At 35.9% G+C, this 17,382-nt stretch overlaps 1 protein-coding gene and 1 pseudogene across 4 annotated transcripts in view; one reads left to right on the top strand and one right to left on the bottom strand.

Annotated features, from left to right (window-relative positions):
* Window positions 1-17,382, top strand: part of STAG1 (stromal antigen 1) — a 387,806-nt gene that overhangs the window by 63,391 nt on the left and 307,033 nt on the right. Inside the window, exon 2 of one of the 4 annotated variants that reach the window (XM_045856708.1) lies at window positions 5,327-5,549. The exons of the other annotated variants lie outside the window; for them this stretch is intronic. The gene's annotated coding sequence lies outside the window, so the exon portion shown is untranslated. The remainder of the gene's footprint in view (window positions 1-5,326; window positions 5,550-17,382) is intronic. 4 annotated transcript variants of the gene reach the window in all.
* Window positions 1-17,382, bottom strand: part of LOC123830414 — a 64,127-nt pseudogene that overhangs the window by 40,467 nt on the left and 6,278 nt on the right.

Below are 17,382 nucleotides of genomic sequence, written 5' to 3'. Positions count from 1 at the left end.
CTTGGCTTCATACATTAAATTCTGTGTTTATTAAATGGAAAGAGTAATATGTAGTTACAGGCTTTTACCATAGATGTTGCTGCTAATACTGAATGATCCTATAAACTTGAAAAGATTAGTGAATTATGTGACTGTAAATTGTTTCTGACAGCTCTGTATTAAAATCATTAAAAAATTTCTGATAATTATGTGATATGTCTTAGTTATTAGAGTTACTAAATGCCATGATTTTATTAGTTGAATGTAAAGCTGTTTTATGGAAAAATTAAATGCATGTATTGGGTGTAAAAAGGCAGAGCACTTTTTTGAAGCAAATGTTATAATTTGCAAATGTGTTTTTTTATGCGTTAATATGGCCAAATAATTTTCTGTAGTAGTATAAGCTCTGAAGTTGAGAACATTTCAGTTTGTCAGTTCAGAGCTTTTTTTCACATAACTTTTTATGATTGTTTACTTCTCTATTGTGAAAATCTTGTAATGTGAATTGTAAGACATACAGAAAATACAAGTAAGCAAAAAGTGAAGTTCTTATCTCACCACTCTGTAGATTACCACTGTTACAACATTTTGATGCTAATCCTTCTAATTTTTTTGTGTGTGTGTTGAAGGCTCAGGCTTATACACAAGCACAGAAGTTAATTCTAAATACACGTTGGTTACTTTTTTCAGTTAAAAGTTACTTTTTGTGACAGATGATTTTTTAAAATTCTTTTCAGAAGTGCAGCCTTGTTCAAACAGTTCTTAAGGAGAAATGTAGTATATAAAACACATAAAAGTGGAGCTGCTTTGAATGAATGTGGCATGGAAATGTAAAGCCTTGGTGTTTGGATTTCTTCATTAGCCTGAATAATCTGTTTAGGAGAGATATCTCTGAAAAACTGTAGTGCTTACTACAGGAAGAATAGTTGGACATTACTGCTGTCTGCATTTTAAATGGCTGCAGAGTATTCCCTTAAAATGGCATTTCTGACAGCCCTGTAGATGTTCTCCTTAGAGCTCCCTTGATAGAAACCTGCCTTGAGGAATGTTGTTAGCTTACAGCCTCTAGCAACATAGCCTTTGGGATTTGTTGCAGCAATGAGCCTAGGCCACATTCTCCCTGGGCAGTTCCCTGCCAATAACTGAGACTTTCCAGCAGAGCAGGAAAGTACAGTCTAGACATTTCTTTCCAACATGGGACTTCTCTAAGGGCAGTCTTTGCACCTGAGCTCCCTGTTGGGTTGGCAGACCAGAGTTGCAATGGTATGAGGATTACACAATTGTCAGACCTGCATTGAAACCTGAAAGCTTTCTCTACTTATTACTCAACTCCTGCTCCTTCTCCTCTTCATTCTTCATAGGCATTTCACACAATGACTTTCTTAACATTTCTAACTTCATGTTGGGTCTACTTCTCAGAAAACCTGACCTGACATACATTCAGATGTGGTTGCTGTGTGTGTGTTTAACATAAATATTTTTAGGAGTTAATAGATAATACATTCATGGTTTTAAAAAAGCAGAGAAATGCACCAAATGAAAAGTGAAATATTCATGCCTTCTCTAAACCCTTAGGAAACTGACTTCACATGTTCATTTTTATACTTATGTTACATTCTTACTTTGTTTATCAATTTTAGGTAGTATCTATTTCACTTTTCTGAAAGATAAGGAAATTAGTTATCTAACATTCCTTTTATCTTTCCTCTTCTTTTAATCTGTGTTAATTAGTGATTTTTTACCTTATCAAGACTTTGTTCATACTTAATTATATGTCTGTAATTTAGACTGTGCTTTGACTATAAATTGATTTTAAAAATTAAAAGTCAACATTAGCACTTGCTATAATTATGTGAATATAATTGTCCTGAACTAAGTGATTTGATTGAAACTATAAAGGAGGAATATAATTCCATATACCTTATTCTGCCAAGGAAAGTCTTCAAATTTCCTTCTGGATGTTCAGATGTCTCTGTTCCTTGTGGCTCATGTTGTCTTCTGCAGTGGTTAAGAACACAAGCTATATACTATGGGCATACCTGTTTCATTGCGCTTTGCTTTATTGAGCTTCACTGGTGTTGCTGTGGTGGTGGTGTGTTTTTTTGTTTGTTTGTTTTTTAACCAAATTGAAGGCAAGACCCTCCACCAGCAAAAAGATTATGACTCGTTTTATTGTGAGACTTGTTTTATTACACTGGTCTGAAACCAAGCAGTGTCTCTGAGGTATGCCCCTACTTGGGGTTGAATCTCAGCATCGGTGGTTTTTGGCAATGTGATCTTGAGCTAGTTACTTAAGCTCTCTGTGTGTAAGAATTCTGAACTATGAAACTGATGTAACAGTTCATATATTAGTTTTCTATTGCCATTGTAATAAATTGCCACACATTTAGTATTTTATACTTTACATTGGTCAGAAATGGATCATTGGGAACTTGGACTAGGCTGAGTCTTTGTGTGGTCTCACAAGGCTAAAATCTGTAGGCTGGGCTAGTTCCTTTCTGACAGCTTTAAAATGGAAACTTTCCTTGATCTTTCAAATTGTTGGCAGAAATGGTTTCCAAGTGATTGTAGGACTGAGGTCCCATTTCCTTGCTTGCTGTTAACTTGGGGGAAGTGAGTCATTCTCAGCTTCTAGAAGCTACTCACATTCTTTGATTTATGGTATCCTTCATCCAAGAATGGAGATGATGGAGAATTGAATTCCTCACCTGCTTCAAATCTCTTTTGCTTCTTCTGCTGATCCTTGATCTTTTGCTGTTCTTTGACTTTTAAGAACCCATGTGATTACATTTACACCAACTTGTATAATCTACGATAATCTTTCTATTTTAAAGTTCCTCACTCTTTGCCACATACTAAGAGACACAGGGTAACGAGATGTGAAGATCATGGGTTGCCACAATCTTGCTTACTACCACAGTCTTCCCTCTCTGATTCGCATCAGTCTTACATACAAATTACATTCACCCCATCTCAAGGTCCTCAAAGGTCTTATCCTATTACAATATCAATTCAAAGTTTAAAATCCTATCTAAATCTTACCAGCTCAAGTCCCAAATCTCATCTCTCTCATATGGAAATCAGTTAAATCAGGCATGAATGAAGCTATCTGTGGACCTGTGAAACTAAAGAAACAAGTTATTTCCTCCAAAATCACAATGGTGGGACAGCCTCAGGATGCAAGTTATAGGCATTTAGGTTCAAAAAGGGATAAAATAGAAAAAAAGGAGTCACAAGCCCTCCAAAATTTCAAAAACCAGCTGGGGAAACACAAGTAGATTTCTTTAAAAAATTATTTATTTTTCCTTTCCAGTTACAGCTGACATACAATATTATATTAGTTTCAGGTGTACAATATAGTAATTAGACATTTATATAACTTACAAAGTGATCACCCCCATAAGGAACATGCACTAAATTTCAAAGCCTGGGAATACTGTGTTGTGCTGTGTATAATGTGCTCCTATGTATAATGCACACCCATGTTTTTGTGCTCATTAGACACAGGATTATTATAACCATTATACCCACTGTAGGTAATCATTATACGTATGTATAATGTGCACCCTTATTTTTCCCTCAAAAATTTGGGCAAAAAGGCTCATTACAAACTGCAAAATATGATAATACTCTGTGATTGGCATCTTTACCCTCTCCTCTGTTCTCTCTTTGGTTATTTATGTTTGTTTAATTCATATTTGGCAATTCTTGGTTGTTTGTCCATACTCATGAAAAAAAGATTAAGTTGGTCAATTTAGGTAACTGGAGTGAGGTTCTTTACTGCAGGTTTAATTTATTCAGAGGTCTCTGCCTGGACTGTAGCATGTTGTGGGCTTCTTTATTTACTTGAAGGCATGCATTCAGAAAGGAGTAAAAATTGATTAGGGGGTTAAAAAAGTTGCCCTTTTTATGTATAAGCCATAGATAATATATGCACCATGCAAGCAACTATTCAGTATATCTGTGTTACTAAAATTTCACAAGTGAAGGGCGATTAGGGTGAAAATACTTTGAAAACTTCCTTGCAGAGAATCAGTAATGGAAAGAAAGCTAGAGAAATAGTGCTCTAGGTGCATGGTTGAGGAGGAGGCAGGCTGTTAAGTACTCACAAATGCCAAACTAATTATTGCTTATCTGGGGAGTGGAATGCTACTGTATTTCAAAGTGCTGCTGTTTTTCTTTTAGGCCTTAACACCTACCCTAGGAGCTCTCCACAGATCTGCATACTTTATTTAAAGCACTACCTTTCTAACTTTAAAAACTGTGATCCAGAATATAAAACATTCTATATTGCTGTTTAGTACATACACATGAACTTATAAATACATAAATATATAACTGAGCAAAAGTTCCATGAAACAGTATATACACTCACTTTATATTTTCTAGATCATTGAAAATTATTAGTTGTAACCCATCAAAATTGTTTCAAACCTATAGTTTGAAGAACACTTAGACTGGTACCTGAATTTAATCCTGAGGTGACAGCCATTGCTCTCAGCTCTTTCTCTTTACTCAAGGAGAGAGGGAGAGGCCTATTAAGTCATTTGGAATGCAGTTTCTTAATTACTGATTTACTGATTTATAGCTTTGATGATACCACACCCCTACTTCCTGTTTTTTGTTTATTTTAAATTTGTATCCATTCTGAGCTTTATTGGGAAGACTCAAATTGTTATCTTGGTTACAGCTTCCTTTCCTCACTGTTTCATAATCCTATCTCATTTGTTTTATATTTTCCAGGTGTCACCCAAAATTTTTGATTTGACAGTAGAATGCTTTTTTTCTCATACATTGATGATTTATTTTCTTTGTGAGTTTGTTTAAAAAAAAAAAAAACAGAACAAATTTCTGTCATTACCTGAAGACCAGGAGTTGCACTTGTAATCTCAGTCTGCCATCTTGAATTGGAATCCTGTGGTTTATTTAACAGTTCTGAAGTGTTATATGTTGGTGTTTTTCAGTTTTTCTAAAAGTTTATTATTGCTAAATCTGAATACAAAGCCATGATTATTTTTAGGAATGATAATATGTTGACTGCCTATGTGACATATCTACTTACTTATAAAATCTTTAATTCCCTTTTCCACTGGTGCTAATTATAATTAATTGGGTTATGGTTAAGAGTGAGGCTGTCTCTGAAGTTGTCAGAGTTTTTTCAGTTCCATTTCTACACTTAGTTGCTATGTACCTTTGGACAAATTACCCCATTTCTATGTACCTGTTTGCTTATTCTAAACAGGTATGGTAGTGTAGTATGTCTTACAGGGGAATTTGAGAGTTGAAAATTTTTAGCCTTACTTGGTAGGCTTAAATGATTAATACATGTGGAAATTTGTTATTCCAGGAACTGGAGTGTATGACCTATGTGACTCCATGAGGTCAACAAGCAATTCACCCTTTGTGCTCCAAGGGTCTGCAAGCGATGGAGATGGTATCTGAACCATTGTGTTCCAGGGAGGGAATGTCCTTGTTAAAGAATGGTTGATCAACAGATAAAGAAGTACTAGGAAAATCATCTCTTATCCAATTAACCATTTTTCCAGACCCCTTCTTCTCTTTATAAAAAGGTCAGTTTGAGATGAAATGTTAAGACGGTTTTTGAGGGTACATAACCCACGTCTTCTTAGATTGCCAGCATCTGAATAAAGCACCCATAAAGATTCAATCCTTGTCTCTACTTAGTGGTTCTGGTGGTGAGAGGAATCCGCACGAATGCCAACTTTTTGGGTTTCAAGTCTTCATATAACATCATCAGTAGGTTCTTAGAAAATGTGACTTTAATCAAAATGACATATAATGAAACCTATTTTACAAAGGCTACTTGATAGAAACAAGAGTTAAGTTCCTACACCATATTTCGGGGCACAAAAACATTTCCAAACTTCTAAATAAAGACCACATAGCACTTCTATTATTAAACATTGAAATAAATGTGAGCTATACATACATTTAAGAAAGAATATAAACAAGTAAGGTAGTTATTTTCTAACCTGTTCTTCGAGTTCAGGGTCTTGGGTGGCCAGAACCTATCCTGGCAGCTTAGGGAGCAAGGTGGGAACCAGTGTTGGACAAGACACCATTTGGTCACAGAGTTCATGAACACACACACTCACTCATTCTGGGGCCACTTAGACACTCTAGTTAACCTAATGTGCACATCTTTGGGATATGGAGAAAAACTGGAGTACCTGGAGAAAACTGATGCAGAAATGGTGAGAAACATGCAAACTATGCACAGACAGTGGGCCCCGGCCAGAAATTGCTTGTTTTTCTTTTAATCAACATTATAAGGAAACAGTAGCATTCAAAGAAAGGACCTTTGCTTTATATACTTCACAGGGTTGTTGGGAGAATTAAATGTTAGAACATGTACAGAAAGGTCTTAGGACAGACAGTAGACATGTACTAAGCATTTAATAACTAATTTGTCCGTATCATCATCATCATATATACTCATCCATACATTTATGTCCTTTTACCTAAAAAGAAAAATCATATAAAGGGTTGGAAAAAAGTAGTTTTAAAGTTGTAAAACCACTAAGTACAATAATTAAATGATAACATAAGGATAAAATGTTTTGTGTACTCAGAACTGTAAACCCACTTTTGCCCACCCCTGTACCTTTTATCCTCTTGAGTAGTTTTTATCTAGGCTAAATAGTTGAACCAGTTGCTCCTTTTTTGTTTGTTTTTAACCTATTTGATTTCTAATTCATTTTTCTTTCCTGGAATTATTAAGCTGGGAAATTGTTATAGCTAAGAATGAGTTTGCTAAATTAAAGAGAGAAACAGTGAGAGACGGAGAAACATTAGTTTGTAGAGATGAGGGGTTGTCACTTACATGGGCTTGTGGATAATGTTAGGGGTGAGGGATATAGAGTCAGACTCTTTAGAACGTTGATTTCACAATTTACTGACTATGTGTAAAGTGAAATTCTGAGATATTATGAAGATCACATAAATTAACACATAAATTGGTCAGAAGTGTTAGCTATAAGTAGCAGTAACATTGTTGGAATTTTTAATTCAGTGTTTGATCATGTTCAGAGTTTGAGTAAGTATAAGGAATACAGGGTTGAAATAAAGGGTAAGATTTTTATATTGAAAGGGGAATGTACAACATTTCCCTCTCTCTAGAGACGGAATAGCACTTGGGACAAAGGAATTATATAGATTAGTGAGTACTTCATTAATACAATAATACGTCACTCATTGGGCCTTCTAGAGTTGTTCGGGGCCACTCGTAGTCATCACTGTGGTGACTTGTTGCTAATTCTCTCACTTAACAGCCATTAAAAATTTTCACTCTTTAATCCCTGTTATACCTTACTTTCTGAATATCTGCTAATAGTAATGAACAGTGTTAGTCTGTTTTTAAAAATTCTTCCTTTGCAGTTGTACAAAATTTACAGTTAAAATATATACAAAACAGAGTCTTGTGTCACAGCTTAGAATATGTTGCTCACTATTTTTCCAGTTTTTGAGTATTAGAGTATGGTTATTAGTAATATCAGTATGTTTTATCTAGTTATCCTATTTGTAGCAATTATTTTTCCTGATTAAAAACGACTTTGGGTAATTCTTTAAAAATTTTTTTCAGTACTCACCTGAGGACATTTTTTTCATTGCTTTTGGCGGGGGGCGGAGAGAGAGAGGGAGAGAGAGGGAGAGAGAGAGAGAGAGAGAGAGAGAGAGAATAACATCGATTTGAAAGAGGAACATTGGTTGGTCGCCTTCCAGACATGCCCAGACTGGGAATCGAACCCTCAACCTTTTGTCTGAGGGAAGATGCTCTAACCAACTGAACCACACTGGACAGGGCTTGACTAATATTTTCAATGAGTTCTGTAGATTTACATGAATTACATATTTCAGTATAGTTTTAAAATAGATTTTGCTAAGTTTTGTTTACTCTTGTCCTTTAATCATGAACATTCATTGTTAATTTTGAAGTTATTTTTCAGAGACAGGTTTATTTTTGAAAATTTCTTATTGCAGAATAGCACATTGTTCAAATGACTTCAGTGCTTAATGCTGGCTAGCTGTTCATCTTTTTTGAGATTGAACTTCCTTGGGGTAGTGTTTGAAGAAGAGATATCTGTCTCTGATGAATTGCCAAAAGTGATTTTTCTTGAGAACAGTAGAACGTCTTTTGTGTTTACTGTTTGCCTGCATACTTTTCATTATCCATGAAGTGTGTGTCACACATACACACACACACTTCATATGTGTGTTGAAAACATTTTATTGTATCACTTTTAAGGCCAACTTCCTATTAGTAAAGTTGCATGAAAATTTGGCAGTTTATTACACCATATGTTCATTCATTATCCCCATGGTCCCTTGCTAAATGTGGTCCTGATTATTCTTTTTTTACTCTGGCAATTTTGTGCATTACTGAAAGGTGTGCAGTTATTGTGTGTTATTAATTATAAGCTTGACTTTTGAAATTTAAAAACCTAAGTAACATTTTGGTTCAAGAATATTGAATGTCCCTTCTGTTTTGAAGTAGTTGCCCTATTAAGTAGTTTAGTTTTTTGTTTCATTTGGGTAATGTGCTGTGTTGAGCTTTGGTTGTTAATTGATAGATGTAGTATCTTCCGTGAGAGCTTTTAAAATGCATAACACGTATTTCAGAAAGCAGCTGTTGCTATGGCAACTCTCAGGTCACTTGCAGCTCAGCTTACATGATTGGCTGTTAATGGAGTCTAATATGCTTGAGAAGAGAATTGAGCAAATGAAAGAGGGTTTTGAAGGAATCCTCTTAAACCTTGAAGTTTAACAGAACAGCACACAAAAATTTAACACTTATATTGCTGTTATATAGTTTTACTGGAAGTAGTTTTATGAATAATAAAAGTGAGACAGGACAGATTTGGGGGAAATTTTTTTCTAAACCTTTTTAAGAATGTTGGAAGTTTGTTTTGTCCCCATTCCTCATTTTACTGTTGTCTAAAGAAACACTGTCACAGCTATTAGTTACATTCTGTATTCTATCTTCTGTAGCACCTACCTCAGAGGAGTTTATTAGGTTGAGACATGGAAGGCTGTTGATTGTGCAGGGTCAGAAAGAATGGTAAAACCAGGAATAAAGTCTGAATTAACTCTGGTTATGTGAGTTAGATTAGTCTGCTCTCTCTTGAGTTCTTAAGGTAGTGCCATGAACCTGCCTCTGTGTTAAGGGGCATGTGAATGGTGTGAAAAGAGAGGTGGGGGTGTCTACTTTGGTTTTGAGGACTCTAAACTGAGTAAAATCAAGTTTAGATAAGAACTGCCATAATCAAAATTAACATAGCTATGAAAAATGACACAGTAATATTTGTTTTGAAATGACGGAGTTTTCATTAGTATCTACCTACCATCTCTTTTGTAAATGGTAATAGAATGAGGGCAGTTTCACTAATTTTGGCAGTTAAATAATACCAAATGTAATTATGAAGTTTAAAATTCAGATATAATGTATTAAAATAAGCTAATATCACCTTGGCAGTCATTTCAGCTGGTTAATTCAGCTAGTGTAGGAAATAGGATTCAGACATGTAGCTTATTTTAAGTATCTGCTGTTTTCTACTTTATATTAGAGCTTTAAAAATATTGATTATGGTGGTGTTAAATTGATACATTAAGTAAGTTATAGCTATGTTGGTATGTATAGTTAAATTAGATTGTTTGATTTTCCTAGGAAAAATAACATGAAAAAATTATTCATTGTTTACTGGCACCCTAAATTACCTTTGGTTTATTATTTCCTTTATTAAGGGAATGCTTTGAGATGTTAAAGAAAATCTTTTTATAATAGATTACATACAGATAGAGGTAGGGCATCCCCATTTTTTTTTTTGACAAAACACTTCAGAAATTCGATAAATGCCTTTTGAACACTAAAATCTGTAAGTCCATTATCAGTATGACCTTTCAAAATACTTTTAAAAATTACTTTGTTTTTAAATGATAGTGTCGGTGTGACCTAGTGATCTTGGTCTGCCTGGGGCAGTTCTGGTAGTACTGGATTATTCTGTTAACTAATGTAATTATTAATAGCATTCCTATTTTGTATTTAATACCAGGAAATTTAAAGAAAATTTTAGAAAATCACATAAACATGTAACTTGACAGCCACTATTCAAATTTTACATATGAACATTTTCTTTTTAGTGGTTTTTTGTGCACATGAGTGCATATAAAATATCTGTTGTAGAGGTCATCTTTTATATTTTTTAAGTCATTTCTAGGTTTTTGTTTGTTTTTGCTATTACAAATAGTTCAGGACAAGTGGACACCTTTCCATTTATATATATTCACAATTTTTTATTAAGGACATAAAAGTATTGATATTTTTAAATTTTAGATCATTGATATTTACAGGTCTTGATATGTATTTGTTGCTTTCTAGAAGAACTTGTAATATTTTTGACTCTGAAATTATCTTAAATTTATTTGTTGGACCACAGGTACCGAGAGTTGAATTAATCCTATCCTCAGTTTATGGCACATTGTTATTGGTTTTGCTTTCATCTTATTTTCTTTTTTTGCAGTATTCATTCTTTCCTCCTATAGCTGTTCATTTAACATGCTTAAGATACACATGTATTTGTATGCAAAAGATCTGTTCATGTTCTCTATTTTTTTTTAATCTAATGGTGTCTTAGTATTACATACTATGCATCTCCCATGTTTCACTTAACCATTACTCCAATGTGGTAATGTAGGTGGTGTGTCTGGAAAAAGTCTAACCATTGTTAATGTAACGAGAATGGTTTCTGCCACATCGATGTAAGCTGGCAGCCAGGGGGAGTGGACTGGAATGTGCATGCGTGAAAAAACTACTTCACTGTACTAGTCAGTGGGGGCGGTAGATGTTGTTAAGTGAACAGGTGTACTGTATTGTCATCACATTCAAAATGACTGAGCGAGTAGAGAAACAAATCTGCATCAGATTTTGCATTAAGCTGGCACATTCCTCTGAGGAAACTGTTCCAGTGGGTTCAGAAGGCCACAGCTATGGACAACTGGTGATTGGCAGGTTCATACACACCTGGTGTGCAGAGTTTTTTTGTGAAACAGCTAATCACCTAGGTGACTTAGCCCCTTACAGCCCAGATTTGTTGCTCTGTGACTTATGGCTTTTCTCAAAACTGAAATCATCTTTGAAAGGGAAGAGATTTCAGACCATCAATGAGATTCAGGAAAATGCGATAAGACAGCTGATGGTGATTGGGAGAACTGTGTGAGGTCCCAAGGTGGCTACTTTGAGGGAGACTGAGACATCATTGTTCTATATACAGTGTTTCTTGTATCTTGTATCTTCTTCATAAATGTCTCTTTTCCATAGGATGTGGCTGGATACCTTCTGGACAGACCTTGTATGTTGTAATTTCCCTAGCTGTCTGCTATCACAAGCAATGCTAAAAAGAGCATTTTCATACATATCCTCTTATCGGTATATATTTAGGAGTTGTATTCTTGGGTTAAAGTATGCATTTACCCAGTTTCACTAATTCTTCCGAATAGTTGCATCAGTGTGTACCACCACCAGGAGAGCATGAAAATTCCTGTATCTTCACTACAGCTAAATTCCAATAACCGGTGTGATCATTCCTATCAAAATTAGTAGGAAAGGTAGAGAGATTTTTTTGATCTAGCTGACTACTTTCAGGCTCTCTGAGTGTAATTGTTTTCCAGGCACTTCTCTTCCAATCTTTCCAGGGTTGTAGTGCTACAGTGTTTTGCCAGGTGGGACAGGGAAGTGGTTAAGGGCATGTATTCTAGATCTAGTCAGCTTGGGGTTGAATCCTGACACTCATGTTCAGTAATAGTGTGATCCTGGGCTTATTTAACTACTGGATACTTCATTTTTGTAATTTGTAAAATGACATTAAGAGGAGTTTTCCACCCTTGTGATGATTAAATTTGTGAATGTGTGTATAGTGGCTGGCATATAGTAAATGCTATATAAGTGAGTTACTGTTACCAGACTTAAAAAAAAAAAAAACAGCTAGAATTAGAATGGAATTGCATTGAATTGCATTTGAGGGAGAAATTACAGCCTAAGTTGCCCCATCCAAAGCTTGGAATGGCTCTGAATTGATCAAAACTTTTAATGTATTTTAATAAAATTAGATTTTCTTTTTTCTTTTTTTAATAGTACTTGTTCTTGCTCACTAGTTCTTAATCAGGGGCAATTTTGCCCTCTTAGGACCATTTGCATTATCTGAAGACATTTATTTTGACAATTTGGGAGATGCTGCTGAATCTAGTTGTAAAAGACCAGGAATTCTACTAACCATTCCACAATGCACAGACTAGCCTCCACAACAAAGAATTATGCAGCTCAATAAAATGAATAATGTTGAGGATGAGAAACCTTTTATAGATATATGGCTTTTGTTGCCATTGTGAACGGTGTTTAAATCTTTTCTTTATTTTTTTAAATTAAATTTATTGAGGTGACATTGGTTAATAGAGTCATATAGGTTTCAAGGGTACATTATTATGATACATGATTTGTATATTGTATTGTGTGCCTACTGTGCAAACTCAAATCATCTGTCACCATATATTTGGCCCCTTTTGCCATTTACTACCCTCCCCACCTTCTTCCTTCTGGTAACCACCATACATGTTGTCCATGTCTCTGAGTTTGTTTTATATTCCACATATGAGTGAAATGATAGGGTTCTTAGCTTTTTTGACTGAGTCTTGCTTAGCATAATATTCTTGGTCCATCCATGTTGTCACAAACAGCATTATACTATATTTCATCTTATGGCTGAGTAGTATTTCATAGTTTATATGTACCATATGGTTTACTATCCAATCCTCTATCGAAGGACACTGGTTGTCTTCATGTCTTGGCCACCATGAATAATGTTGCAGTGAACATAGGGGTGCATATATCTTTGTGAATAAATGTTTTGAGTTTGGGTGTTTTTTTTTTTAAGATTCTTACTTACTTTTAGACAGAGAGGAAAGAGAGGAAGAGAAACAATGTGTGGTTACCTCTCATGCACCCACAACTGGGGATCTGGCCCACAACCCAGGCCATGTGCCCTCCTGACTAGGAATCAAACCAGAGACCCTTTGGTTCACAGGCCGGGGCTCAATCCACTGAGCCACACCAGCCAGGGCAATGTTTCAGTATTTTGGGTACATATCAGAAGAGGGATTGCTGGGTCATGTGGTAACTCTTAAGTTTTTGCGGAACCACCAAACTGTTTTCCCCAGTTGTTGTACCAGTTTACATTCCCACCAGAGTGAAAAGAGGTTCATTTTTCTCCACAGCCTCACTTCTGTTTTGTTGATAATAGCCACTTACAGGTGAGAGAACTGTAGTTTTTATTTGCATTGCCCTGATAGTGCAGTTGAGCATCTTTTAAGAAAAAATTTTTTATTATGGTTAATTGATTATGCTATTACAGTTGTCTCAATTCCCTTCATCACTCCCCTCCACCCTGCACACCTTCTCCCACGCACATTCCCCCCATTAGTTCATGTCCATGTGTCAGTTCTTTAGCTTCTACATTTCCCATATTGTTCTTACCCTCCCCATCTATTTTCTACCTACCATCTATGCTACTTATTCTCTGTACCTTCCTCCCCCCTCCCATTCCTCTGATGCTAACCCTCCATGTGATCTCCATTTCTGTGGTTCTGTTCCTGTTCTAGTTGTTTGCTTAGTTTGTTTTTAAGTGTGGTTGTTAGTAATTGTGAGTTTTCTATCATTTTACTGTGCATGTTTTTTGTCTTCTTTTTCTTAGATAAGTCCAACATTTCATGTAATAAGGGCTTGGTGATGATGAACTCCTTGAACTTGACCTTATCTGAGAAGCACTGTTATCTGCCCTTCCATTCTAAATGAAAGCTTTTCTGGATAGAGCAATCTTGGATGTAGGTCCTTGCCTTCCATGGCTTGGAATACGTCTTTCCAGCCCCTTCTTGCCTGTGACGTTTCTTTTGATAAATCACCTGACAGTTTTATGGGCACTCCTTTGTAGGTAACTGTCTCCTTTTTTGTCTTGCTGCTTCTAGAATTCTCTCCTTCATTTTAATCTTCAGTAATGTAATCATGATGTGCCAGTCCCCAGGTTGCGACACTGTATGTGGGGGAGGGGCCAGAGAGGGAACAATAGTGCTTCCTTTACTCTGCCTGATTTCAGTCACTTCCGCCAGTTCCCCCAAACAAACTGGGCCCCTCTGGTGCTGATTCCCCTGTGGGTGGCTTTGTGTACGTTCTAGGACCCTGTGGGTCTCTCCAAGGAACTCTCCTGTGAGGCTGGGAGTTTTCTTCCACCCCTGCAACTCCCACACATTTTTTCAGTCAGAGGTTTTGGGGCTTTACTTCCTTGTACTGGAACCCTAGGTTGTGGTCTATGTCACTCCCCAGCTGTTCTGCCTGGTTTATTCGCAAGCAAATGTGGGACTGCCTTCTCCGCCAGCTGCTGCTTTTCTCAAGTTGTCTCTGCCCTGGCTGCCTGTCTCCACTCCTCCTACCGATCTGGATGAATGTTTTTTTAACTCTTTGGTTGTTGATCTTCCATTCAGTTTGATTTTTTGCCAGTTCTGGTTGTTTTTTGTTGTTGTTGTTCTTCTGGTTGTAGGAGGAGGCCCAGTGTATCTGCCTACGCCTCTATCTTGGCCAGAAGTCCTAGAAGCCTAAAATAGGCAAGATGTTGAGGAGGAGTCAAGGCCGATCTTAGGGCTTCTGATTTTCCAGCTTAGGTGACAAGATGATTTCATTATTTGAGATGAATAATTTGGAGGAAAAACATCATAGTAAAATTTAATTTTATTAAATCAGTTTTATTTTTTGAAAAACAGAGAAGTGGGGCACTATTAAGAAACTCAGTTTAAAATAGGAATGTCACAAAAAAGTCAGTTTTGCATCTAAGAAAGTGTATATGGAAAGGATAATAGTGTCAGATCTGAAATAAAGATTCTGGAGTCATCTCTGTGACTTCTGTGGTGTTTAAAAACCATAGTCTTTTGAAAGGTTACATCTGTGTTTTTATTATTATGAGCTTTTTATTAAGGAAATTTTAAAGCATAAATAAAACTAGATGTATGGAGTTGGCTAAAAAATTCATTCGGTTTCTCCCATAAGATGGCTCTAGTAGCACTTAGTTGTCTCGAACTTCATTCAAAACAAGTTTGTTAGATTGTACTATGACAACTGTCATACCAGTATGCATTTGTAAAAAACCATAAAAATTGATGAATTTTTGTGTAGCTATTTTCATATTGAAGATGGAAGAACATAACACAATATTTTTGGCATGTTACTGTTTCAAGAAAGGTAAAAATGCAGCTGAAATGCAAAAAAAAAAGATTGTGCAGTGTATGGAGAAGGTGCTGTGACTGATCGAACATGTCAGAAGTGGTTTGCAAAGTTTCATGCTGGAGATTTCTTGCTGGGTGATGCTCCATGATCAGGTAGGTCAGCCAAAGTTGATAGCAATCAAATTGAGACATTAATTGGGAACATTCAACTTTATACCATTTGGGAGATAGCCGACATACTCAAAATATTCAAATGAATAAAATGGTTGGTGACAATAAAGGATGTGTCTTTTTATTTTTAAGATTTTGTTTATTTTATTTTATTTTTGGTTCACAGACCAACATTCAACCACTGAGCCACACCAGCCACAGCCAAAGATGTGTCTTTTGTTTTTCGGAAAAACTAAACGAATTTTTTGGCCAACCCATTAATTGTATAGTGAATCCCTATATAACTGTTATCCATGTTCAACAGTTATCAACTCATGGCTAATATTGTTTCATCTGCACACCTTGAATCCTTTATTCATTTCCCTGGTATATAATTTCATCTGTAAATATTTTAGTGTGTATCTATAAAAGATAACTAAGAAATATTAAGTTGTCAATAATTTCATAGTATTATAAAATGTTTTCTACTTTTTTTTGAAAGAGTAGTTTCACCTGAGAATCAGGATTAAAATAACATTTTAAAAAACACTATAGGAAGGAATGGAAAGTGATATGGAAACTGTGCTTTTTTTGTGAGTTGCTTCTGTAGGAAGGAAAGTGGAGTGTGGTACCTAGTGAGGCTATGAGCTGTAGTTTTTATATTTTTCAGTGATAGATGGGACACTTGAGTCATTTGTAGACTTAGGGAAAGAGCTAGTAGAAAATGAAATATTGACATGGGGAGGAAGGACCAAGAGCAAGGGGAAGGACACTATTTTCTGAGATAATATTGAAGGACAAAGAATAAGTGAGGTAGAGACAATACATCAAACCAGGTAGTTTGTAACTAGTAATCTCTTTTTTTTAAAAAATGAAGTTTGAGGGTAGAAGTTGCCTATACAAAAGTGTTTTAGTGAAAATTTTTAGACTACTTGTTGAAAACAATGGGAGAGGGATCCCAACATGAACATAAAGAAAGATTTCTTCAGTGGGATTAAGATTCTACCTGATATTGGAGACCAAAATTTAGGGTGGTATCAATTTTCATGTCTCTGTGATCCTTTTTCCAACACTGTTTAATAGCTTGGATGTTTAAGAGAAGATGGTTTGTGCAACTATTTTAGGCTTAGACTTTCATGCAAGACAGACCCTACAGAAGGACCAGAGATAAAAAGTGTTGGTGAGGAAGTAGTTTACGAGATCATTCATGTGTAGGCATACTGAGGAGATAATGAAAGGACAGGTGGCCAATGTAAGGAGTAAGTGCTAGGCTGTGATTGAGGAACAGATATAAAGATAGCGTGGCCACAAGAGAGCTGTGAACATCGAAAGATTTGGTTACGTTGGCTGTCAGAGTTGGTTGCTAAATTACAAAGGATGTGTGTGAAGGTCATTGGACTTGAAAAGGTTCAATAAACTTGAGACTTGGGTTGTAGATAGACATTGCCCATGATGATAGGACTTATGGTGAGGAAGAAGTCTGACCAAGGTGCAAATATCTTCACCAAATGTGAAGAGCAGTGGTTAGGAAGTGAGCATATGATACTCATGAATAATATTAAAGGGTAAATGTGAAGAGCAGTGGTTAAGAAGTGAGTAGATGGTACTCATGAATAATATTATAGGGTGGTATACAGGTGGAGTAAATAAGGGACAGTAGGTAACTAAGAGAATTCAGAGTATGGGAGAATATTTCACCTAGTTTTCAGCTATGCTCCAGGTAGCTGAGATGTTTCTATATGAAGATGTCCCAGACCATGGCCTTGATGTAAAGCTCAAAATAGGTAGAAATATAAAACAAAGCATTTTGTGAATAGGTGCCATGTATGGCATGGGTAGTAATATTTTGTGAAACTTTGGAAGAAAAGATTTATCACTTAGTTCTGTGACTGTTACATTTGAAATGTTAAGAGGTTATAGAAATGGAAGAAGAGGAATGGAGGTGGGTTTAGGTGAACTGGAGGTATAGAAAAG

The sequence above is a fragment of the Phyllostomus hastatus genome, unplaced genomic scaffold, assembly GCF_019186645.2.
Source record: "Phyllostomus hastatus isolate PE091 unplaced genomic scaffold, TTU_PhHast_1.1 phas_scaffold_129, whole genome shotgun sequence".
Classification (NCBI taxonomy): domain Eukaryota; kingdom Metazoa; phylum Chordata; class Mammalia; order Chiroptera; family Phyllostomidae; genus Phyllostomus; species Phyllostomus hastatus.
The sequence above is the reverse complement of the archived record's forward strand: the minus strand, read 5'-3'. Positions and strand labels throughout refer to the sequence as shown.